The 25,144-nt window shown below is 44.1% G+C and overlaps 1 long non-coding RNA gene across 1 annotated transcript; it reads right to left on the reverse strand.

The window, feature by feature from the left end:
- Window positions 1-1,844: 1,844 nt before the first annotated feature.
- Window positions 1,845-10,630, reverse strand: LOC123814111. The gene is made up of 4 exons (XR_006784836.1): window positions 10,439-10,630; window positions 7,194-7,271; window positions 2,922-3,171; window positions 1,845-2,280 (listed from the first exon to the last, which is right to left on the reverse strand). It is a non-coding gene; the product is annotated as an uncharacterized LOC123814111 (long non-coding RNA).
- Between the last annotated feature and the right edge of the window lie 14,514 nt (window positions 10,631-25,144).

The raw sequence follows: 25,144 nt of genomic DNA on the forward strand, positions 1-25,144 counted from the left end.
GAAAGAGAATACCCAAATGCTTCACAAAGATATGAACAGCTGCTCAATCTCATTTATATTAAGGAAAATGCAAATTAAAACCACAAATAAAGTTACCATCACAGATGTACAAGGTTGTTGAAAATTTCGAAGTATGAAAATCCAATCTCTGAATGGTTAAGAACCTAATCTCTCGAATGGAATTCTGCTACTTTCAAATGTGTAATTGGAGGCTGTCTGCTTCACCCCTCTGTGCCTCAATTTCATCACCTGGAAATGGGAAGAGCAATACTGTCTCACCTTTATCATACTATAAAGCTTAAGTCAACGTGCTGAGAATGTTGTCTGACATATATTACTGTCTACTTTTTAGTAAAGTAAAATGTGGTAAGACAGAAACCCTGCTACTCTGCTTGTACACTAGGAATGAAGCTTTGGAAAACAGTCAGCAATGATCTACTAGCATTAAAGATGCATAAAGCCTGTCACACATCAACTCTGCTTCTAGTACATAACCTAAAGTACATACAGTAGGACACATTTATGAGAGTGTTTACAATGATATTGCTTAATATTACAAAAGTGAAAACAACATCTACAAAAGAATAGGTAAATAAATTATAGAATACAATTCTAAGACTGACCTAAAAACATTAAGTTTTAAAAGATTATTATTATTATTATTTTATGTAGGGAGTGTTAGGATACCATCCTCCATGGCCCTCTATTGCACCTGCTCTTTGGGAGGGCAACACTGACTGCCTTTTATCTGGACTATCTTTTCAAAGATATTTGTATAAGAAACAGCTTTGGAAGATGGAGATAATGTCATCCTCTCTGACAAGGGCAAGTTTGCTTACTTCCCAATGTAAAGAACATGATATTTCTCTCCAGGGCAAAATGACAGGCAGGCTTACTTGCCTCTCAGCCCAGGGTTCCTCTTTGGAATGTAGCCCAGCATATTCTTCAAGAGTCCCGTCGCCTCCCTAGCACTTCTCGGTGGAGACTGGGGCTCAGGAATGGGCACAAGTGTTCATACTCTGGCCACTGCTCTCACTATGAGTGACTGCCCTTTGCGTCTGAACCGAGAGTCGTGTTTTCTGCCAGCATCCATAAAGAGGCAACAGGCTGATCTGCCAGCCTGGAAGCTTGAACTCTCAGGCTGTTCACAGTTTTGATGGCCAGGGCGGAGAATGCGAAGCGTGGGCATTTGGATCATCCAGAGCAACCTCAGCTCTGTTGCCTCCCTAGCTGTCAGCTTGGCGTTACTTGTAAGGCACTGTAACAGTGCTACATGGGTTATATAATTGAATCCTTCCAAAGTTCGTTAGAATTCCCATTTTACAGTTGAGCAGCAGGAAAGCGACCTGACCGAGATCTGACACTAATTAGTGCCTGACACTGGGTGCACATGTGGGCCTCCTGGCTGACCGCAGAGCCGCAGCGCCCCTGCGTTTCCGCCATTGTTCCCAAAATGTGGTTTACGGACTGGTGCCAGCACCTGAGAAGTGTGTACGAAGTGAACTGGGACAAGCGACCTCAAGGGAATGAAGAAAAACAAGCAGCATGGTGAGTTTTTCATTCAGCTGAATATACTCAATCGGCATGGCTTTTACTTCGCTCTGAGAACTAGTCCTTCCCATTGGGGGGCGGGGAGGGTGTTTTCATATCCTCTTGATAAAGAAATGAAATTGATAGTAAACCGGAGTTTTCTTTCAGAATTAGTATCTTTCCTGGACAATTTAAATGGCCGGCAACCCATCATTGGTCCTTTCTTTTTGTTTAATCTATGAATCTTTCATTCTCTGCTAGAATTTAAGTAAATGTCCTTGTGGAGCACTTACTGCTTCCTAAATGGGCTCGTAGTCTAGTTCAGATTCCTGGTGTGTAAATAAGTGTGTTTGTGCTTGTGGAGAGCAGGCACATTTGCACTGAACTGCCCTTGGAACACTAAACATAGGGCTTTTGCTATGATCTCTCCTTGTAGGCATTTATCATATTTGAGATCTCCAAATCCATCCCAGGGCCTGACATACCTGGTATGATCGGTACTATGTATAAACATTTGCCAACTAAACAAATAAACAGGCAAACAGATGCATTAATGAACTTTGAAGTGTTTTATTGTTTCGGAAATTCAGCCGGTGCCCGTGATTGAACGACTCCACGACTCCTTCCGCAGCGACAGGCCTGCGTGGTCCAGAACACCATTCCATTCTCCCAAGAGAAGACAAGAGATGTGTGGCATACGTCAGCTGACATGCAGATAAATAGCATTTGATTCTTTCCACAAGTGACAATCTGTTCAGAGGAGAGAAAACTGGCATCAGTTTTCCGAAAGGCCACACATGTGCTGGCACCTGCACTGTGAACAAATAAGCCGCTGCCCGAGTGACACTTGCCCCCGAAAGGCAGCCGAGGTGCCTGCTGCCCCTGAGGAAGGACAGACACTTTGGGGGCTGTTGTGTGGTTGTTACTGTTGGTGATTTACATTTTTTCTTATGTAGTCTGTAACATCTTTAAAATATTTCCTACTCCTTAGCCACTTAAAAATACCGCTGAATGAATCTCTCGAATTATGGAAATGAATTTAAAAAGGGGATGTTTACAAAAGATAATAAATTTAAAAGTGTGCTGAGAATCAACTGTTCAACTTACTAAGCGTGAGCGCTGACGTGTTTCCTGCGCCTAAGACCTTTGGTAAGTTTGAATAATCATAATTCCTTTTTGTTTCGTGGTACCCTTTCATTTTCCTTTAAGCTGTCTTAGAGCTGGTAATTAAAGGTTATTTCTGAGTAATCGGGAAGCCCTCTGTCTCCTGGTCTTCTTCCTACAGATTTGATTAGTGTTTGTAATATCATAGCTCGTCACCATGGAAATACTGTAATGTGACACATATACAGCGAGTAAAACGGAAGGGGGCCATTGGAAAGGAAACAGACCTCGGTGTCTAATGTTCCGGGGACGTCCGGCGGGAACCTGTGTCTTCCAGCCCCACACGGCGACGTGCTTAGCCAGCCCCTCCACTTGAGAATTCCTTTCACGATTTCCTGTCTTCATCGCCACAGACACGTCTCTTTTCTTCACCTCCCTTGATTTGGTTTAATTGCTTTCTCCTACGATTGCGGTGTCATTTAATTCCAAGCAACAATGGGCACTCAGGAATAAACCAGGAAACATTCCTCTGCTGAGCTGATGAGGTGCACGGGAAAAGTGACAGATGGGAAAACAAGTGACGTGAGTGAGTATCAGCCGTGACTCTCCACCACCTGTGACTCTCGAGTTCTTTATCTGTGAAGGGGACGTAGGACAAGGCTTTCCTTGTCTTACAGGAATGACACAAGAACTGCCCGAGACAATATGTGAAAAAATACCTGGGCAAACAAAACACCATATAAAACGTTGTTTACTAATCTTAGGAGAGTCCAAAAACTGATCAGTCTTTATTGTTCTCGTGCCTATAGGTTGGCCCTGAGTGAGTCATCACACGCCTGCCCTTCAACCTCATTGCCGTAATGCACATGGACAGACCGGATTTTCCAGGGACTGTGCGATCCTGACGCTTTACAATATATGAACTATACAAAGTCCTGAAAGGAACCAGTGCTCAGATTTAGCTGGCTTTGGCAGAAAGATGTACTGGGCGAATGGGAAGGGCGTTTTCAGCTCTAATGTCTGAGGCAGCAGAAACGACGGCACCCAGCTCCCGGCCCTCCTATGCCCGGAGTGTCCTCCTGAGCTGGTTCACATCAGGAGCGGGCACGCTGGGACTCCTTCTACAGTTTCTGCGCAGGAACAAGAGAACGAGTCCTCCTCGTTAGGGAACAAATAGTCCAAATTAAAATCTCCTGTAGGTTTAAGCCCATAGAAACAATCCAATTTTAAAGGGACTCTAAAGACACATTTCTCTTCAGTGAGTGGACATGAGATGGGAGGCGATAATTAAACTCATAAACTGCTCATAACTGAGAAGATAGCTCAATAGATCAGAGCTCTGGACTGCAGCTCGGTCAGAGCAGGGAGCGTCTGCGCCAGTGCGCAAACGAGAGCGTTGGGGGGGTGTGATCTTTCTCCTGGCCCCTCTTCCCCTAACTATGCTTCTTACTCCCCCTTCCCTTTTTGCCCCCTTCCCCTTCCATGACTCCCCTCTCCCTTTCTTGCCCTGCGTTACTCAAACGGATCATCCACGTTCTTGCAGCCCCAGTGATGCACACAAGCATGAGAGTATTATGCCAAGAGAAATAAGCCAGTCCATGAAAGACACATACCACGTGATTTCACTCCTATGTGGAATCTAACGAATAAAATAGACTGATGAACAAAATAGAGACAGAGGCATGGATACAACAGTCGGACAGCTGTCAGAGAGGAGGGGTTGGGGGGGACTAGATGAAAGAAAGGGAAGAGAGTAGCTAAAGAGCGAATACGCATGACCCATGGACACAGGCAACAGTATGGCCAGAGGGAAGCTGCGTCCTTGCCAGCACTTGTTGTCTGTTGATGTATTGATGATGGCCATTCTGACAAGTGTAAGGTGGCATTTCACTGTGGTTTTAATTTGCATTTCTCTGACGGCTAATGACATCGACCCTCTTTTCAGGTCTATTGGCCATCTGCACGTCTTCTTTGGAGAAGTGTCCATTCAGGTCCTTTGCCCATTTTAAAATTGGACTGTTTATTCTTCCGGTGATGAGTTTTATAAGTTCTTTATTAATTTACTAATGTTGGATATTAACCCCTAATCAGATATATCATTGGCAAATATGTTCTCCAATTCAGTGGGTTGTCTTTTCATTGTGTTGATTGTTTCCTTTGCTGTGCAAAAAATTTTTAGTTTGATATAGTCCCATTTGTTTATTTTTCTTTTGTTTCCCTTGCCTGAGGAAATATATCAGAAAAAAAATATCGCTACAAAGAATGTCTGGCACTTTACTACCTATGATTTCTTCTAAGATTTTTATGGTTTCAAGTCTAACATTTGAGTCCTCTTCTACCACCCACAAAAATAAACTCAAAATGGATTAAAGACTGAAATGTTAGACTCGAAACCATCATTTCATTCTATTTTTCTGTTTCTAAGAACGGTATTCATCCTGCCACACTGTCTTCTCTGGGACATGAATGTTGAGAGCTCAGTCCGTAACTGGCTGGAATTTCCTCATCCTTTCTGACAAAGCCACATTCCAACCCTTTCATTATGCCAACAGTGAAGGACCTAGCAGCTCAAACAAATTTGTTTAGAAAACTACTTCTTTTCTAGAGCAAGATGGCTAGGCAGGACAGGTAGTAAACGAAGGCAGGGAGGAGGAGAGAGACAGGTCTCACCCTCTGACTCAGCAGTCCTGACACCCGTCCGATAAGATCGCCGGGTGTTCCGAACATCACAGGCAGGGATAGCGCAGGAGGAGGGGAGTCCTGAGACTGTGCGCTGGGAAAGAGGGACTCTGCAACAACTTCTCTAAGACAAAGAGCCGTTACCAGCTGAGAAAAAAAACCTTTGCAGCCCTGTGTTATTCCCAAGGTTTAGAACGGGGAGAAGCAGGGGAACCTAGAGGCGGAGTAGGTTATATGACCCATGAACCCCAACAGACAGCATGCTCAGACTAGCTGAGTGTCCCCTTGTAGCCTCGGCTCAAGGGCACAGAACAGACTTACTAACAGACTCACTAACAACTGTATTTCCTCCATACGCGGGGCGTTCAGACTAGCCGGGCGCCTGCTCGCTAGTTGCGTGTTTGCCCGTGTTTCATAAATAAACTTGCTCTCTCCTTTCCACTACACGTATTTGTCTTTTGCTTGAACTTGTCTCTTGCCAGCAAGGCAAGAATTGAGGGACAGGCTCGGGGGGTACCTCCTGACTTGGGGCTCTCCCCAGTAACAAGACCAACAAATTCACAGCTTACAAACTCACAAGCCAAGGGTAATAAAAAGAAGTCAACATTGCCATTTTAATTCTACTGTACTTGTACAATGGCTCCTTAGTTCTGATTCTAGAGTATTTCAGACTGAATCGTGATCTTCCATTTAGCAAAGGGAGCCACAGAAAGGGTTGGTTTGGAAACGCAACTGGTATGGAGAAATGAGCATTGGTTTGTGAGTCTAATGTTTATTTTTTAAACCGTATCTTAGCCTTATTGTTGGTCTAGGACTTTCAGCTATAAACTTAACCCCCGGAAGAACAGGTTTTCTCCAGCAGAGCCCCTGGCACATAGGCATCGCTCCTCAAAGTGTGGTCATCACAGAACAAAGCTTTCCTTTTCCTGGACACTAAGGCACTACTATCTGGCAGCGGCTTGCTGTGCCCTATGTCCATCCTGGGGTGGATGCTTATAGGGGAAAAATTACTTTTAATGGATCTGAAGAATCTCTATTTACTTAATAACGAAAACTACAACCAGGGCACTTGGAAACACTTTTCATTCATTTCATGTTGGTGATCCCTGAGCTTTCAGCCACAGAATGGATAACACGTATCAGGACCTTGAAACCGGACTGCGAGCAGTATGTCATCACCTCGGGTCATTGAAACTTCTGTGCCAAACCTAAAATTAAACTTCACGGGCTCCTAAAAGTCACTGTGAGGGTATCTTTTAGAGTTTAGAATAGCTAAGCCCAAGCCAACACAACTGGTAGAAGAGTGGTTTATAGTCCTTGGCAAAGATCACTTTCTTGCAGTCCTGGTGCTTAGAGAAACCCATATATACAGCTGGAAATCTTATTTTACAGGATTAACCAGTGGGAGGAGAAGGAACAGTGGAGGGGAACATTTGCTCATCAGTGTTACCCTGCAAAGAGCCTTGGAGGGGAGGAAAGTCACACTTGTTGAGTATTCCAGGCAATATACTGGGTACTTACTGTCCATTCTCATCTATGGTGTCCCATATAGTGGGTCGTTTACTCCCATTTTTATGGATGAAGAAATGGAGCAGTTCTAGGTCACTTTGTCAAAGTCAGAAATCCAATCTGGGATTCACAGATTGTGAATCCTGGGCCCAGCAGCCCGTGAACCCTAGTCACCAGAGGCAGAGTTTGGGGCATGACTCTACGCCTGTCCAGCTGGGGGGCCTCAAATAATTTCCTGAGTCCATCTGGATCTTGGTGCCCCCTGTGTAAAGTTGATGTTTTAAAGTGGATGATTTTGCAGGCTTCTTCTGGCTAGAGAATTTCTTCAAGGAAAAAATTCAGTGCAAGCCAGAACGGTAAGGGACAAATACCTCATTGTTGACTCTATTGTGCTATCCCGTTACGATTCCATCGTGATGATTTGAATTTGTTTAGGTAGTCAGTAGAACCTGGAATGATATTATGTAAACATAAGTTTTAGCTACATAATTCAAAATATTATATGCATCGCTTGAAATATTTTTGTTGCTTAAAACTTATAAACTGTATAACACATTACATAAAGTAGAAATACAACAGTAAAGACCACCAATTTTTATTTTACAATAATTTAAAAATGCACAAATTTCTTCTTCAGCAAATTCAGTAAAAGTCTTTACAAGCTAATCCATAGAAATGTATATCCTTTTTATTTAATCCTCACCCAAGAATATGTTTTATTGATTTTAAAGAGAAAGGAAAGGAAGGAGAGAGAGAGAGAGAGGTGAGTGGGTGACAGAGAAAGAGATCAGATGCCTTCTATATTTGCCCAACCAAGGATCAAACCCTCAACCTAGGTATGTGCCCTGATGAGAATTGAACCTGAAACCTTTTACTTGCATGGGACAGCACTCCAACCAAATGAGCCACCCAACCAGGGTGGAAATGTATATGCTTTTGTTATAGTTACTCTAAGAATGATCTAAAAGAGAAGTGGGGAGGGTTGGGTGGGTGGGCTGGAATGTGAGTAAAAGGGAGAAAACTGTACTTGAACAATGATTAAAATAAAATTTAAAAAAAGAATAATCTAAAAGAGATATAAAAGAAGTGAGTAATCTATCTAAAATGTCTCCTACAAACTGAATAAAATATCACTCTACCTAGGACAACGCAGATAAAATCATGTAGCATTTGCAGCAAAGCAGGCTATTGCCACAACCCTTACTTTATGTAACTATTAGAGGAACATTTGCTCATGACACATTTACATAATACAATATACCTAGGAAAACAATTCGGATGTCTAGAGTATCTTTTTGGCAGACAATTATAGAGTTTATCACTTTGACCTCTGTTCCTTTAACCAAGAGGCAAAAATATGTAGCTGAGGCTACAAACAAGCAATTTGCTGTTCTACCTTGATTGCTGGAAGAATTAGCACAGCACAGCGCTGGTGAACCTTGATGGAATGGGCCCTACCAAGAGGGGCGGAAATGGTGCCATAATCACAGGCCAAGAAATGCTGGCCAGCACCTAATCACTCTATGGAACCTGCCATCCCACTCTGTAAAAATGTTGCAAAATCCTGCGCCAGACAAACAAACATGTAGGCGGTTCTTGCAGAGGATCCAAAGCAAATGTGGCAATGGAAATTCATCCAGGAACGCCAAGTGTCCTAGAAACTCCACGGACTTTTCCGGAACCAGGTGGTGGACCTGTGGTGGAACTGCGGATTCACTACGTCCTGACAATATCCCAAAGAGTACAGGGTGGCATCAAACTCACTTGTGTGGCTTTATAACTGCTCTCCCCCTTAGCCTGGCCCTTCCCGCCCTGCATGACCCTCTGCTGTGATCGCAAATGTTGTGTTCCCAGGAAGAGGCAGAACCTCACAACATCACCAGGGTGTCCAGTATTTGTGTTCCGCACTCGGAAAAGTTGATCCAGTCTGCAGTTGTCTGAGTGGTGAGGCGGCCCAGCCACAGTAATTCTGACTCAATCTCTCGGTCAGACAAATAACGGCAGAGATGACTAAACACACAGATGTACCAATATGCTAGAGTGAACATTTTTAAGAATAATTTAACCAGATGATATGAACACTCTTCTCTGACCTCCCTCGGAAGGTTTTTGATTTTTCCCTGATTAGATTTGAACTTCCTGGCACTATAATTTTGTAATCAAAGTCAGAAAAAGGCTCTATAAAAAACTGAGTACTGAGCATCTTTGCTTAATTGATTGCAAGCTTCTCTTCCTTTTTAATAGTGTAATTCGATGCCAAAAGAAGATAGAGTAGTCTTAGGAAGATACTGTACATACAACTGCATAATGGAAGTAACACATTTTAATTATTTTAATAATTATGATGGTTTTTATGATAATTTCCAAAACGCGTTACGTCTTCTAAGTCCTCATTAAATGAAGAGGGCGTGAAATCACCCGCGTAACAAGGACCGCGCTCCAAACACGGCTGTATCTTTGCTGCGTGTAAAGGAAGGGGCAGCCCAGACACCGTGGGCGGGCAGCCTGCGTTAAGTCCGGCCTGTGGGTGGGACTAGCGCGAGCTCCCCTCTGCCACCCTCTGCCAGCCCATTGTCTGCGCTGCCTTCCTCCGGGCACCGTGCAGTGTAAACAATTCCGGGAGTCAGTCCTCTAAAGCAGCTGGTAACGCCAGAGACCAGACATCCCTACGGCCAGATGCAAATTTTACGAGGTGAATTAACCAAAGACGATGCGCGTTAGATTAAAAACAGAAACAAAAATTGACTGCCAAGAGCTATTCAGAAAGTAATCAAAACAAGAAATGATTTTCTTTCTCTCTGACAAAGGAAAGGGCATTTTATTTACTCTGGTTTGAGTTTATTTGGTCACTGGGACTGACCAAAGTTTCTCTGAAATTGAAGATGCGCAGGACAGAATTATACCAATTGTGAGTACGGAGCTGAGCCACAGTGAGAGACACAACTGCACCTCCGTCTCTCCCACCTTCCCTGTCTCTCTACTCATGCCTTTGTCTGTCTCCGTCAGATTTTCAAAGTAGCCATATTTCTTATCGGCACTAATAGAAATTATAGGATATAAAGGCCTTTTTACAAAAAGAAATTGGAAACTTTTTTTGCTGACTTTCTTCCTTCCTAGAATCTAACAACAATTAGAAAAAACATTGGCCATAGTTTGGTTCTCATAGAAGATAGTTAAGAATTGGGGGTGAAATTTAAGCAAGAAAAATATTGTATTTTTGTTTACTAAAAAAGTACTTGAGGCTTTATTTCCCAAACCTCAGTCACTTTCTTACCTCCTTTATAACATGGGGTATTTCCACATACCATTTATATTATTTTTATGTAAAAACATCTCATGTACATTCATAAGTACATTCACTAAAGGTGGAAATGCATCATCACTGCACGTGGAAAACCAGCATCACTTGCTGGAAATGATAGAACAGGGCCATAAAAAGAAAAACAATTCTTGAAAGTGGTAGTCATACTTGGAGATAATGTTGCTGTCATTTGGATCTATGCCAAATTGACCTTTTTCAAGGAGAATATCCACCTGGTAATGCACGAGCGTGGACAGACACACGCATTCACACTCACACACACACACACACACACGCACCCCTCACGCAACCCACCTCCAGACTGGAACCCTGCGGTCATCCAGAGACAGGGCGGCTGCTGGCCACGCCCTTCCGACACCCGTCTCCTCCATCCGTCAGCACACCTCAGTCTCTCCCCGACCACAGTGCAAATCTCTCTGCGTGGAGTGAAAGCCTTGAAAGGGCTCACTGCTGCCTGAGTTGTCTCCCCAGCGTCTTTCCCGACGCTGAGCCATCGTGTCACGCGCAGGCTGTGCAAAGCGCTGAGCTCTGCGTCGCGAGTTCAGTGCGGAGGTGAAACGGGCTCCCCTTTCAAGAAGTCTGTGGCTCGTGAGAAATAAAGAACAGTCAACAGGAAACGCAGCCTAATGTGAGATACAAAAAACCTTACACTGGACGATTGTGGGTGGTCCTGCCCAAGTCAGCTGGCAGCACACAGAAGGCCACCCTCGCTCAGTTCTAAATCTGATGATCATAAAGTTTATGCCGAGCCCAGGCGTCGGGCTTACATTCCCCTTGATTTCCTCTGTTTTTAAACGCTTATGCATAAGCTTTTAAAAAATCAGAAAGGGTACCTTAGATATCACAGCCTAACAACCCAGCTAGGCTCAGCTGAGATGCGCTTAGAAGAGGAAGGGCTGCGTGCAGGGTCATTTCCATTAGTAGAGGAAGCTGGCTTCTTTGCATATAGTATTAACAATAGTTAAAGTTTGCTAATCCATTGCTATCTTAAGTTCGGCACTTCAGTAAGTTCCTCCTTATAACCATGCCCTGCTGTCCCTCAGACATGAGAGATCAGTGTGTTTTCCCCCACGTCTCTGCTCTTTTCCTTTTCTCCTCCTGGAGTGTCCTTTTCAGAGAGTCACAGAGGTCATCCCAGCGCGTGACCGATACTCCGCTTCCTGAAGAGACCTTCACATGGCCTCATCCACACCGACACTCCACGCCCCCTCCACCCCGGCCCCGATCCATTTTCCTGCACAGCATGTAACACTGCTCCCCATCTTTTGTTTCCGTGTTTACGTATCCGGCTATTGCCCGTCTCCCTAGATGAGGCATAAGCTCCATCAGGAGAGACGTGTTTCGGCTGTTGCTGCTGTTGTTTTTGCCGGCGTGTCCCCAGCACCTGCCGCCATCCATCCTGTCTCAACAAAGGTTCTCAGTAAGCATTGCTGAGTGAACAAATAAATCTCATTTAATCCTCAAGGCCACTCAGAGACGTTGAGAAGACAGAGCACGGGCAAGGATAAGCAGCTGGTGGTTGTATGGCTCACGGGCAGCAAATGGACGAGCTGGAATTCGAGTCCCAGAGAATGTGCGGATCTACTGACTGCACAGGAGAGATGGGTGTGGGTCACTCGCAGACAAGGGTTCAGGTTGCAGAAAGCAAGAACATACAAAGGATTTAGAAGATCTGTGTGCCCATAGCCTGTTGCAAGAATGGGTTCAGTTTTGTTGAGAGGGAAAACAGAAAACTAAGGGGAGATGGGAAGAGAATGGGTAAATATGGGTCTCGAACTGCCTCAGCATTGGTGGAAAATAGAACAGCATGCAACAATGATAAATGCTAAAGCTCTCGATATCTTAACTTGCAGACCCAGAATTCTATGAGTATCTTCTTCAAAGCCTGGAGAAAGATGGAGAGAAAGTCATTGAGCTGTTCGCACAAACCTTTCTGGAATCGTCAGCTGCCCCCACTTGGGGTCACCCTTACCAAATCAGAGTGCCACCTGCCCTGCCAGCCTGGGGACAGGGCCACAGCTCTGGGCCGTGGTCTGGCCCGCATTACCTTGCATAGTCTCTGCTATAATTGCATGACATCTTTCTTCTTCTTCGTGATAAAATGCTCCCTGTTCTCTTGAGCCTTGAGCAAATTTCAAGATACTAGAAGCAAATTCTCCAAGGACCTTTTCCAATCAAGTTTTAGATACCATCAAGTATCCAACTTGTACCCTTTAGTGTGGTGAGTCACCATGAGAATCCTTTCCAGCGGTTGGAGAAAGAAGCCTTTCCTGTCTCCCCCAGAGACAGACTGAGTGAACCCTCTTTCCTATCAAACACACACAGCCAATCCTCTGAGGCCCAAGGCCCCTGTCCCCTCCCCCACAGGTCCAGGCAGTGTGGAACGGCCACACTGGCCACCACTGCTTCCCCAGGGGCCAACGAGTCTGCATGGCTCTCCTCAAAACCCTAACTGCAGCCACAGAAGGACTGGAGCCCCGGGGGACAGCTGAAGGCCATGAGGTGCCTTGGACCACAGACCAGCCACTCAGTCCTGTTAAACCAAGACCAGAAAAACAGACAGTCAGAGAGGAAGTGGTTTTGGTCCCACCCCCCAGCCCCCACCTCCAGCATGCCGCCAAGAACATTGTTATTCAAAGAAATCACTGAGGTGTCATTCTGTTTCAAATTCTGTCTTGGCTCCCATCACTGTTGTTTTTTTTTTCAAAGTCTCACCAAAAGCTGTTTTCAAATTTATATTTTCAGGAGGACATCTCCTCCCCATACGACACTAATGGGACATTACTGGTGACTGCATCTCAAGCAGCATCAGAAGCAGACTTCCGAAGGGCAGGAGTGTACCTTTTTGAGGGATAAGTATTTATCCTGCAGGTGTTAACACCTTCAATTATTCACTCTCTCTGGTTATAAAAAAATTTCATCTTACAGTGCTAAAGATGATGGTCCCAGGCCTGAGCCCCAGGCCTAAAGGGGCCCTGTGATGGATGTGAGGCTGTCACAACGTGGAGAGAGGGTGGGGTTATCTCACTGGTGGAATACAAAGCAATTTGACCTGAGTAGATTTCATTTAATTTCCCTGGAACAAACATTTATTGAGTCTGCCTGCTCTGGGTGCTCTGCTAGACACTTTCCCATATGTTGTCAATTTTTAGCCCCCGATAGTACGATGAAGGAGATATCATTGATTCTACTCTCATGGAATAAAGCCAAGGCTCGAGAAATGTTAGATAATTTGCTGAAAGGGAAGAGCTGGAATTTAAACTCACAACTTCGGATGTCACGTATGAAAATTTTGTCACCAGGAGATTCCAGTGTCTTTTCATGTGAGAAAGAAGACACAAATATTTTCTTTGGATATCTGCAGAGTTCACCTTTACTCCTTAGGAGAGTCCTTTTAATTGGGAACTTGCTGTGTCCCAACACACACCTGTATCCAAAACTGGCCTTTTTCCTCTGTTACGAGCAGTTACTTCTAATTTAACACATTTTCCAGTCTTTAAGCACGGGCACCTTGAACTACTCTTTGATTCTTAGCCTCTGTTCTGTTTTTACCAATCTACTATCAGGTTCTCTTTATTTTTCTTTAAAATTGGCATTTTAACAATACTGGAAGACAATATTGTTAAACATGGGATGCCTTTCCATTTATTTGTGTCTTCTCTAATTGCTTTCATCCAAAAAAGATATACACATGACCATGTAATGAAAATGTGCTCATCATCACTAATCCCAGGAAACACCAATCAAAACCACAGTGAGATGTCACCTCACACCCATTAGAATGAGTCTTATCAAAAAGTAAAGATAAGTGTTGGCAGAAATGTGGGGAAATGGAACCGCTGCACACTGCCACAGGAATGTAAAATGACGCAGCTACTGTGGAAAACAGTATGGAGATGGCTCAAAAAATTAAAACTAGAACTACCTTAAGGTATAAGGACAAACCCCACTTCTGGGACTGTGTACATCCAAAAGAACTGAAAACAGGATCTCAAAGAAATACTTGCACTCCCGAGTTTATTGCAGTAGTACTCACAATGCCTATGAGCACAGACCACCCTAACGTTCACCCACAGGGGAATGGATCGCCCTTCAAGTCTGACTTGATTCCTCACGTCCATCACGCCCCGCCCCCTGCTTTTCCTGCCCCAGTGTAATCTGACCTCTACAATCTCTACGTACAGCCCATTTTCCCTCGTCCTTCCATTCACACCCTTCCCGGTTAAATGAGTCCTAACCATCCTTTTTTACATAGTCGTTTCAACCCAGGTATCTTGGTCCACGTTCTCCTTCCTTTCTTTTCCTGTCTCAGCCACACAAATTCCACCCACTTTCTAAAAACTCAGCTCAAGTCTTAAGTCCTTCATGAGTACGTGAATTTGCACTGTTTTCACCGTTGCTGCCACCGTGCTGTGTTACACTGCCAGTCAGTCTAGGATGAAACTGTTTGCTTGTTTCTTTTGGGGGGAGGCATGTGGGCATACTTATTATCTCTCTTCAACTAAATGATAAATTTCTGGATAGCCAGAAGTGTGTAATATACTTTCTGGGATCCCCTCGGTGTTTTGAGCTGTGTGTATTGCTGGAGTAATTCAATAAGGTCATGTATCATCACCCCAAAGCCGAACTGTGTCTCTGTTAGAACAAGGCATTTCTCACTGTTTACAACACTTGGTAAAAAATAAATAAGTGATTAAGTAGCTTATGGTACAAGGAGAGAGTGAAATTCAGAGAATGATAAAGAGGTAAGTAATGGAAAAGACAATCGTATGGCCCCTTCCTCAAAACATATCTCATCTAAGCCAGTGTGGTCTTTTTTGTCTCCAGGGAGGTCAGGTGGTAGGGGAAGTGAAGCCACTTGACCATGATTTCCTTAGAGCAGATAACGCCACACAGAGCACTTGAACGTGGAGTCAAGAAGGTCAAGTCCCCATTAAGCGAGGAAAGCACTGCGCACTAGGTCTGCAGGGTGCTGAAGGGGAAGCTCAAAGCAGACACCTTACAATTGCTCTCTTTGTCTCTACTCTGCTAACTGCATTTGGGGGCGAAGGTCAAAAGATAGAATGAGGTCTTTTATTGAAAAAATCATTATATTTCTTCTGTGTTTGTAGCCTGCTGTTATGGAAAATTTCAAACATATACCAAAAAGAGGAAGGAGGAAAATAAAACAAACCACAGGTACCCCTCATGCGGGCTGCAGTTACCGACTCCCAGCCATTCTTGTTCCATCTTCACCTCCTAGCTCTCTACTCAGACTGCTTCCAGGTAAATTCTGGACATCGTATAATTTTAAGTATATATCTCTGCATGCATCTCTAAATGGCAAGCACCTCCCTTACAAAAAAATGTAGTCTTTTCATTAAACACACTAATACACACAAAAGAACCATTTTCTTAATGTCATCAAACACCATTCACATTTCCCAAACTGTGTGGATTTTTCACATTTTGTGTATTTGAATTATATCAAACGAAGGCCCATACATTGGGTTGATTAATGTGTCACTTATGTTCATGGACAGGTTCCTAGCTCCATTTTGTGTTGGTTTAGTTTTCCTTGAAATGGTTTCCTTACAATAATTTACACATACCCTGTGAGTTTCCCGCACAGATTTTACTGATTTCATTCCCTGTGGTATCATTTAACACATTCCGTGACTCTTCCATTTCCTCATTCAACAGATTTGGCACTTGAATATTTCTGATGACTTTTATTTTTTCCTTTTTTGGGGAGGAGGGACGCAAAAAAATGTGTCATAGGCGGTGTTATTGCTTCAAGCAAGAAGTAGGTACTGACTTCCTGTCTGGTTTTCTTTCGCGGCGTCAGCAGCCACTGATTTGAACACTGCCGGAATCAATTAATTAATTCCTCAAGGATTGGAAAATGACGATGTGCTGATTTTACCATCCGCTGCTTGTTAACTGGAATACTTTTACCAATAAATGTTTCCCTTCATCAAGTAAAACAATAGTTTTAGTAGCAAAAGTTAGATAAACAGTCAAATCCTTCCATTTATTTATCCATTTTCTAAGTAAATTGTTTCCCGTGTATCTCCAAGGATGATCAAAGAGATTTTTTAAGTATCATTACAAATTCATACATTTAAAGATATTTAATGTATTTCAAGCTATTCTAGTTGTTACCTTTTGTCTCAAACTGGGAGATGGGAGCGTGGTCCAGCTGGCGTGTGCACCCTGCTAAAGGGATTCCAGTAGTCTTCGATAGCATCCTTGCTTTGCAGCACGAGATATTCCAGAGACAGCTCGTACATTCCTAGCCCCACCTAAGGGACCCATTTCTCCAGTGAGAATATACATGTGCACATTGTTAATATAAAATCTTATATATTATAAAGATATAATCGATATTATAAATTTTTCTCTACATTCTTATAAATTATAAATACATATATAAATGTTTTCATAAATATAAAGTACTTTATAAGAACACTTATATATAAAGTACTTAGAAGTATAAGGTATAAGTACAAATATGTAATATAAATATATAACAAGAATGTATAATATAAAATGTATATATTTACATATTTCTATAACTATATCTATAAATATGGATGAAAATCAGCATGAGATCATGTTAATTTCTTATTCCAATTCCCAAAAACAGTGTTGGCTTAGCCCCATCAATCTTGCACGCACGGCTTTTTTATTCCACACCAAACACGCTGAGTCTAAGTCCCACCACATTTGCTTTATCTCACAGCACTCACAGATGGTTTGAGCACAGCAACGCCAGGGCTGCCCCCAGAGCTATGATCACTGAGAACACAGTCGTACAATCACGCTGCTGTGGCTTAGAGTCATTTGGAAGAGTCCTTAGTGTTATGGTTATTGTATCACCTGGATACAAATGTATATTTATTTGCCTTATGTTGCATTACACCATTTAATGATTGTTTTTTAAATTTAATTTTAATTATTTTAAACATGCATATATTTACAAAGTCAAACTTACAAAACAAAGTGTATCTTAAAAAGTATCACTTCTATTCCATATCCACCCCAGCTGACTTTCTCCTTCCTCTTACAGAAAAACTTTCATTTTAATCTTATGATTTACCATCCTATTTAATGGTAGCATGCATTAAAACATACCTTTATCCACTTTGCTCCTTTCGCGTACGATGGCGCTTACGCCAGAGTTCTATATAGAGCAGTGCTGTCCACAGCAATAGCCATCAGACACACACGCCCATTTAAATTTACATGAATAAATTTAAATAAAATTAACAGTGTACTCTCACAAGTCTTCTCTGGCTACTGCTGCTACAGAACGCCAACAACTTGCTGAAACAAAGCCCAGTGCTGAAGCCCGTGATGCTGCGTCATCTCTTAAAGAAATCAAGCAGTTAACCAGTTACCCTCAGCCGTTTGATGGCTAAGCGATCAGCTTCCACCCCTTCCTCCTCAGAAACACAAGACGCATTCTGCCTAAGGTGGGCCGATGTTCTGGGTATGATTTTGCCCTTCTTTCCCATAGTTTCTCAGCCATTTGCAGACCCACGGAGTGTCTGAGCTACTGACATGATGCCCTGCCAAACAATGCTGAGACCGAAAGACCTGATTTCCACCCAAAGATAGGTGGCTGTGGACAACAGTTCTGAGTGCCGCTGCCGTCTGCATCGCCCTACCCTGTCCAGAGCTGCTTGCCTGGCATATCAGTGGAGTGCCTTTTTGAAGGCATAGCTGAGGCCCCAGCTTAGAAATAATACCCTGTGAGAACACAGTCCTTGAAGATGAGCTTCATCTTACATCAATGGCCATCAGGTGACGCTATGTCTGCAGGGGTTGGGCTACTTAAATCCAGGAATCAAAGTGGTAGAAATAGAAGTGACTATGCTCACCATCATTCATGGTAACCAACTTCTTAAGGACTTGGCTTCACACGTCCACAATTTTCATCCCCTGAGTCTACAGCTCCAACTGTTGCCTGGCCAAGTCGGGTTCCTCCTGCGAGGAGACCAGCTGTCAGGCAAAGTGTTTCCACACTGGCAGGGCGAGTGACCATGATCACCCAGGGGACATGGGGCCACTACTGAGTGAAGAGGAGGGGTGCAGAGGAGAATGTGTCTGGCATTCAGGTAACAAACTCTGGGCATCTCTTTATATTTGTGTGCAGAATTTTAATAGTATGCGGGTAAGTAAGGTAACCACAGGCTGATAAGAGCATTGTTACCAAAAGTTCAGGCATGAGGACCTTGGTTCCCCTCCCAGGCAAGCCATCCACATCATCAGAAGTGCTGGATAGAATGGTGGAAATCTAGAATAAGTGGTAGAGAAAAGAGATGATAGATGGCAACAATTCCCTTGGAAACAAATGCAGTAGTGGTGTGAAAGGTGGTCATTGAGAGGACGTGACTGCTGGTTGACCCCCAACCTGGACTCAGGCAACCAGAGGCTCCGTACCACCTCCCCATCCTTGGAATGGGCGCCCTGCTCACTGTTCTGTGGAAGAGGCCCTTCAAAACTGCAGCCTTGAAAGAGCAAGCTGTGGCTGAGACCATCTGGACTGTATACATGACTGAACCCCAGTAAGACCTTTATATAAACTCTTAAGATTCTAGTGGGTGGGTGTAGGGATCTACTCAACTTGTAGTTGCCCAAGAAAAGCCTCATACATAAGCTCTCTTGCTTATGAAAACCACCACCTACCAATCCGGAGTGGCCTGCCTCCTTTCTTTGGTCCCCCCTCACTCCCCAGGTATGAAGGCCACTCTCAAATTCACCCCGGGGACTCCCAAGGTTGCAAACCAGTGAGTGGACACTGTGCTTGTCATACTAACTTTCCTCTAGTAAAGTTCCCCAGAAATTAGAGCTAATCAAAAGTCATAGAAACCCGTCAGTAAATAAGAGGAAACAATGGGAAAAGTGAGTAGATGTTGCGTGGTGCCCAGGGTGGATGAGACAGACACTGCTGGCATGCTGCCGAGATCCCTGTTGCTACTCAGTGAAACCACCTCCCAGCTGCCACAAGTATTGGTTTTAGTGGCTCACACTTCTGGCTTCCCGCGGAGCACCACCCTAGGCTGATGGGAGCCATCTTGCCCAGAAATGCCCTGGAATTTACGCACCACCCAGTCAGGCTGGTCTATGGCCAATGACTAAGGCACAACAGCTTAGGACCCTTGCCTCCATCCAGGCGAGACAACTGTCTGTGCTGTGATTCATGCTCCAAAGTACTCCCCGGAGTCAGGCTAAGGCAAGGCTTCCCCCGAAACTGTCTCTGTGCCTGGTGTCCTCCCCTGCGCTGCTCTCTGTTCCTTACTCTCTTGACTTTTTCCTGAACAAACCCTCCATGAATCACTTGCGGAAAAATTTCCCACTTCATAAGCCCAATATAAAATCCTATTTTTTGCAGTGTTCTTGGTATTACTCCTCTGGGTCTGTGGTACCTCTATGTGCCCACGTGTGTGTGGTTGTGTGGGTGGTGGGATGGGGCCAGGGAACACTGCTGTGATACCCCAGTTCTATCGTTCACAGTTTCGAACATTAGATTCTCGAGGGAGGGGAATTAAATGCAGGTGTGAGATAGCAGAACTTTGAAAAGAAACCTCTTTGTAGTTCAGTTTTAATTGGAAATTCATGTTCATGAGATATTTTCTTAAAAATTTTTTTACAACATACGTCCTACCTCTATAGCAAGGCCATTGTCAAGCACTATGAGGATCCACCTTGAAGTGGCCAAAGACGGGGTCATTTTATAGGAATAGCAACTGTAATGAATTCAAGCACACCAAAGCTGCTTAAATTCATGATTTAACAGTAACTCTGAAGGGAAAAACAACAAACAAATCTAATTGTTCACTAGTAGATAATATTAGGGAATCTGTTCAATTAAAGATAAATGGCTGAATCTCTTGAACTAGAACATAGTTTTTGCAAAGACAGAAATGTACTATCATAAATTACTACTTTACTTGCCTAACTTCTTAGCCAATTTTCCAAAGACTTTTTCTTTTAATTTCTGATTATATAACTCAATTAGGTAAAAAAAACACCCCACAAACGCAAGCACATTGTTAATTGATAACTATAACACAGTAAATAAAACTGAATTGTATTTGGCATCTTTTGAATAATTGAATATTAGAATAACCATGGAGGTGATAAGCCAAGAGCTCACATCCCAGACGGAGAGTCTGAGGCCGTTCCCCCCCACCGCCGGGACACCGCCCACACAAGCAGGTCAGGAGAACTCCCCATCGGAGCGCTGGGTGTTGGCTCCGCAGGACAGTGCACGGCACGGGGGAAGTCTGCCCCTCCCTCTTCCCGGCGTGGCAGAGCTGCTCTGATGATCACTGCTACCCGCTAAGTTCTCGTCCTGGCTTCGGGGCTGTTGGAAAGACATTTGATTTTCCTCCTTCTTATGAATTGATAGGCTTTTCTTTGGCAATTATTTGTATGCCTCATAGTTACTACAATGAGGAAGTTACTGGGTTGGAAGGTGGGTGCACAAACCCCAGGCCAACCCTGCCTGCAACCACGTAGAGGAAGGGGCAGGGTTGCAACCAGGGGAGCAGGAAAGACTCAGGGTGCTTGACCATGGAAGCGACCTCAGAGAGAGCTGCGGAGTGCTCTAGAGATGACGGCGGCCAGGGCAGGCTGGGGAAAAGGGACGGGTGGTGGGCTAAAAGTTCACAGATGATTCACTCTGATGCTATAAACAAACCCGCTGGGTGAATGAATACATACACATTCCAGGCGGGACAGGAACAGGGATGGAATGGTGAAACATGACTCTTTTCTCCCTGCAAAAGTGAAAACACTCATGGAGTTGAACTGATACCCGGCCCTTGACCTCTTACACATAATCTGTTGAGCTAGTAATGAGAAAGCCCTTCATCATCTCAAATATGTTAGATCAACCTTAAATAACTTGTAACAGAAAATTAATCAAACAGTGAGTTATTCTTAAGGGATTACAGTGTTGGACAGACTCTCACTAGGCTGTGAGGTATAATTCTTAATCCCAAAATAAACATGGAAAAATATTTACCAAAGAAAATGGTTAAGTTAGATACAACTATAGTGCATTTGATAGGAGTGTTTAAATCCTTTGACTGCTCTAGAGCTTTCTGATGCTCAGTTTCCTCATACATCAAATGGTATATCATCATATACATCTCCGAAAGTTGCCATCAGAGTCAAAACAAACAATGTGTACACAGCAGACGACTCTGCAGTCACAAGACACTTCCCTTCTGCTACAGCGGCAGAGTTGAACACTTGCAACAGGGACGTGAGGCCTGCAGAGCCAGAAGTGTTCACTATCTCACCCCTCATGGAAAAGCCTGTTGACCCCAATCTAAACCTACTAAGTATATACACGCACCCAGCACCTAAAATTCTGAATGGCTTCCTACTCAATCTCAGCAAGAACTTTGGGCTAAAAGCTAAAGAACAGCTTACTGAATTCACTTAGAACCTATACTCATTCCCTTGGATACCGAAAGGGGACTCCAGAGTTGGAAAAATGTAGTACATAGTTAACAAGCCTAGTAGGTAATACATATGTTAAAGCTATTGCTTCAGGAACAGCAGGTGTGGCCCAACACTCCAGCCAACCTCCTGGGGCACAGCTAGGGACCACCACCTGGGGCACAGCTAGGGACCACCACATGGGGCACAGCTGGGGACCACCACCTGGGGCACAGCTAGGGACCACCACATGGGGCACACTCGGGACCACCACCTGGGGCACAGCTGGATACATCCAAGAGCCATTGTGTTCGAGGGAGACAGATACCACCCACCTGCCCAGGGACAGCTAACTACTCAGGGCGATAAAGCTGCGGGTTTTTAAATGTAATTTTCCCTGAATTTCAAAACTTCTTACCACACTTTGCTCTCTATTATAAAAAGGCTGGTTTGGAAGAAAATGTAAGACAGTTCTTTGGGATAGGAACCCGCCGTCTCCGCAGATCGCCGGCCATCTGAATAAAGCGCCCACAGAGATTCAGTCGCTGTCTCTGCTTATCGGGTTTGGTGTGTGACAGGCAGCACAAACTCGACTTTTCCGGTTTCAGTGCCACAATTAGTATTTGAAATGAAGACTAATTTCCTTCAATTCTGCAGGTCCTGGCATGTAAGCAGTTAGAGATCAGAAAGCTACATCCCTTGATTACTTCATTCCATCACGGCAATTTCTCACAGAACTATAATTCAAAAGGTTGACCCCTGTCCCATGAAGAGCGATTCTGTATCTTAAATAGAACTCATGTTCAAGTACTTGTTATCCATCATATTATGAAATACTTTGGGGAAATCCATGTGAAAGGGGCATTTTAATCAACTCTACCTCCTCTAGGACAAGAAGACCACGTTAGCACCTCAGAAAAGAATGGGTTGGATTCTTCCTTGGAAGGAAGTGGTCTTGCATTCAGTACTAGGGCCAACTTAGTTTTTCCTGGTAAAAGCTCATCCTTTAATTGTTCAGTGCAATGAGGACTGTGTTATTCTTCACACTTCCCTGTCGGACTCAGGCCCGGGGAGAAACAGAAGGATGAAGGGCTTGAAAGCACTGAGCTTGCTGGACCTGAGGCTTCTCCTCCCAGCAGAAACTGAAATGAAATGCCCAGCGGCTGTCAGAACTGGCTGCTGGCCAACTGCCTTTTCTCGCCCTACAAAGCTGCTCTGTATCCATCTCCTGCAGAGGCCGGACCATAATGAGAGAGGTCTCTCGCCCGGAGCAGCGCCCCAGGGTGAACAGCTCCCTCGCTCTGCCGCCTAGGATTCGGAGACCACGGACGGCTGACCCCTCCGCCCCTGAGTTACAGCCAGCACCCAGTGACACCGTGTTCTCTACGGAGTCCTGTTTCTAGGAAATTCAGCTAATTTCTCTGGTGAAATTTCCCAGGATTATAATGTTACATTTCCATAGGCACTACGATTCTTGTTTTAGATTTAAATCATTTCTTTAATGGTCCTGTTGTATCTATTATTATAAGCCACTTCGAACCTCTTTGGAAAGCAGAGAATAAATAATAAATAAGTGAAATAAGTAAATCTCCTCTTGGCCCAGCACGTGCTGTGTGATTTGGAGGACACGAAAAACTGTCATCTTCGCTCTCCAGGAGCTGTCACTATCAAGTGGGGAATGAGAAATACGCTCGTTAAACACCTAGGAAATATTTTAGGACTGTTTATCGTATTCATTGTTCCATTGTCTGGCACAGACTGTATCTACTATAGAGATTCAGAAAAAGGCGGGTTCAATATAAAGAATGGAAAGAGAACGCTTCATAAAAGGATGAGATACATTCCATTAAATGTCACTGCTCTAGCCCGGAGTCCCCAGCCAGAGAGTCAGGCAGAGAGTGGTGCCCTCTTCCCCCAGGGAAGCTGGGCGGGGCACAGGCCACAAGACAGGCTCTGGCAGGGAGCTGCGAACTGCCCACCCCCCCGCCCAGTTTTCCTGAGTGAGTCACATAAACATTATCATTTTCTTTCTGCAAGAAAAAACCACAGGATTAGGTCTAAGGAAAGTGAAACAATTTGACTGTATCGATTTTAGCTTCTCATATCTGATTACATTCAGTAAAATTTCCCTTAAATAAGATCCAGCTAATCTGAATCTTTCTGGCTGAACTGTTGGCTGTGTAAACCGTTTCCAAACATTTACAGACTCATAAAACCAGTCACTGTGCCTCCCTGCTGGAAGCAATTTTGGCCAACTAAATATTTCATTAGTTCATTCCCTGTGGGTGTTCAATAGTTACTTGTTAGTTGATTGTTGCTTCCGTAAAAAAGAATCTTTCATTCCCACTACTCTGTAGGTAAGTTTACTTTCCGTAATGGTTGGCATAGATAGATAGATATACATATATATACAAAATCTGTATGTGTGTAAGCATGTCAGAACAACATGTTATATCACTAAAAAGAGGAAAATACACTTTGATTTTTATCATTCGGCTCCCACCATTACATGTGCCAGTTCAGCCAAAAATTTTATGTCCTTCCGGTGAATGAATTTCTAATCATTTTCCTAACCCAAATAGTAGCTTCAATGAAAGAACTAAAAGGGAGTGTAAACCAAAATACACAGAAAACTCCCAAACATCCATGACTGGAAATGTTAAGAATCTAGGACAATGAACATGATGAAAGAATTAACAACAACTTAGAAAAAGAAAACAGAGAAAGAAGAAAAATAAGATGAAAAAAATGTGCGCTGCAATGTTGTAAGCCCCCAAGCCTCCAGCGGCAAGGAAGAGACTGGGATGCAGCTCTCCAGACTCTAGGGCAGCCTTGCAGGCGCCTGCCCAAGACCCTGCGAGGGAAGCCAGCGGTAGCCCCCGAGAGGGTACCAGCCCCGCGGTCCCATGCGCTCCTGGGAATGCTTCTGAAGGTCCTGCCGTAGGCAAAGCAGAAGCGCTTCTGTTTCTTTCCTTATTTTAATATGAAGTTTCTATGTGTTTTTGAAAAGCCCACGTGATGTTCTGCAGTTAACTCTAACTCCCTGTAAGCAAGTTTTCTCCATCACTAGAAAACACTCCCAATGTTCAGATGCCGTGGGGTTTTGATGCCTACAGGGCGGCCTTGCGCAGCCTAGGTGAGGCGCTGTCACCTGCTTTTTAGTGCAGGACCAGAGAGTACACGCGCCGGCTCTGCGGCCCGTGCCTCTGGGGGTGGCCGCTCAGCTTTACATCTCGGAGAAGACGGCCACGGACACCATGCCGACGAGTGCCCGTGGCCGTGGCCCGATAAAACTTGATTTATGGACCCTGACATTCAAATTTCACCGAAATTTCACATGTCACAAAATATTACTCTTCTTTTGATTTTGTCAACCATTTTAGAACATCATAAAACATTCTCCTCTTGTGAGCTGAACGAAAACAAGCTGTTTCGCACCTGCTAGATGTAGTTTGCTGACCCCTGGCTTGGGTCACTGGTTTGCAATTTGTGGCTCAGACTCCCTGTGTGGTTGGGTAGGAGAGGGGAGTTCTGAGCATGGAGTTACTACAAGGAAACTTC

The sequence above is a fragment of the Phyllostomus hastatus genome, unplaced genomic scaffold (assembly GCF_019186645.2).
Source record: "Phyllostomus hastatus isolate PE091 unplaced genomic scaffold, TTU_PhHast_1.1 phas_contig_159, whole genome shotgun sequence".
NCBI classification, from domain to species: domain Eukaryota; kingdom Metazoa; phylum Chordata; class Mammalia; order Chiroptera; family Phyllostomidae; genus Phyllostomus; species Phyllostomus hastatus.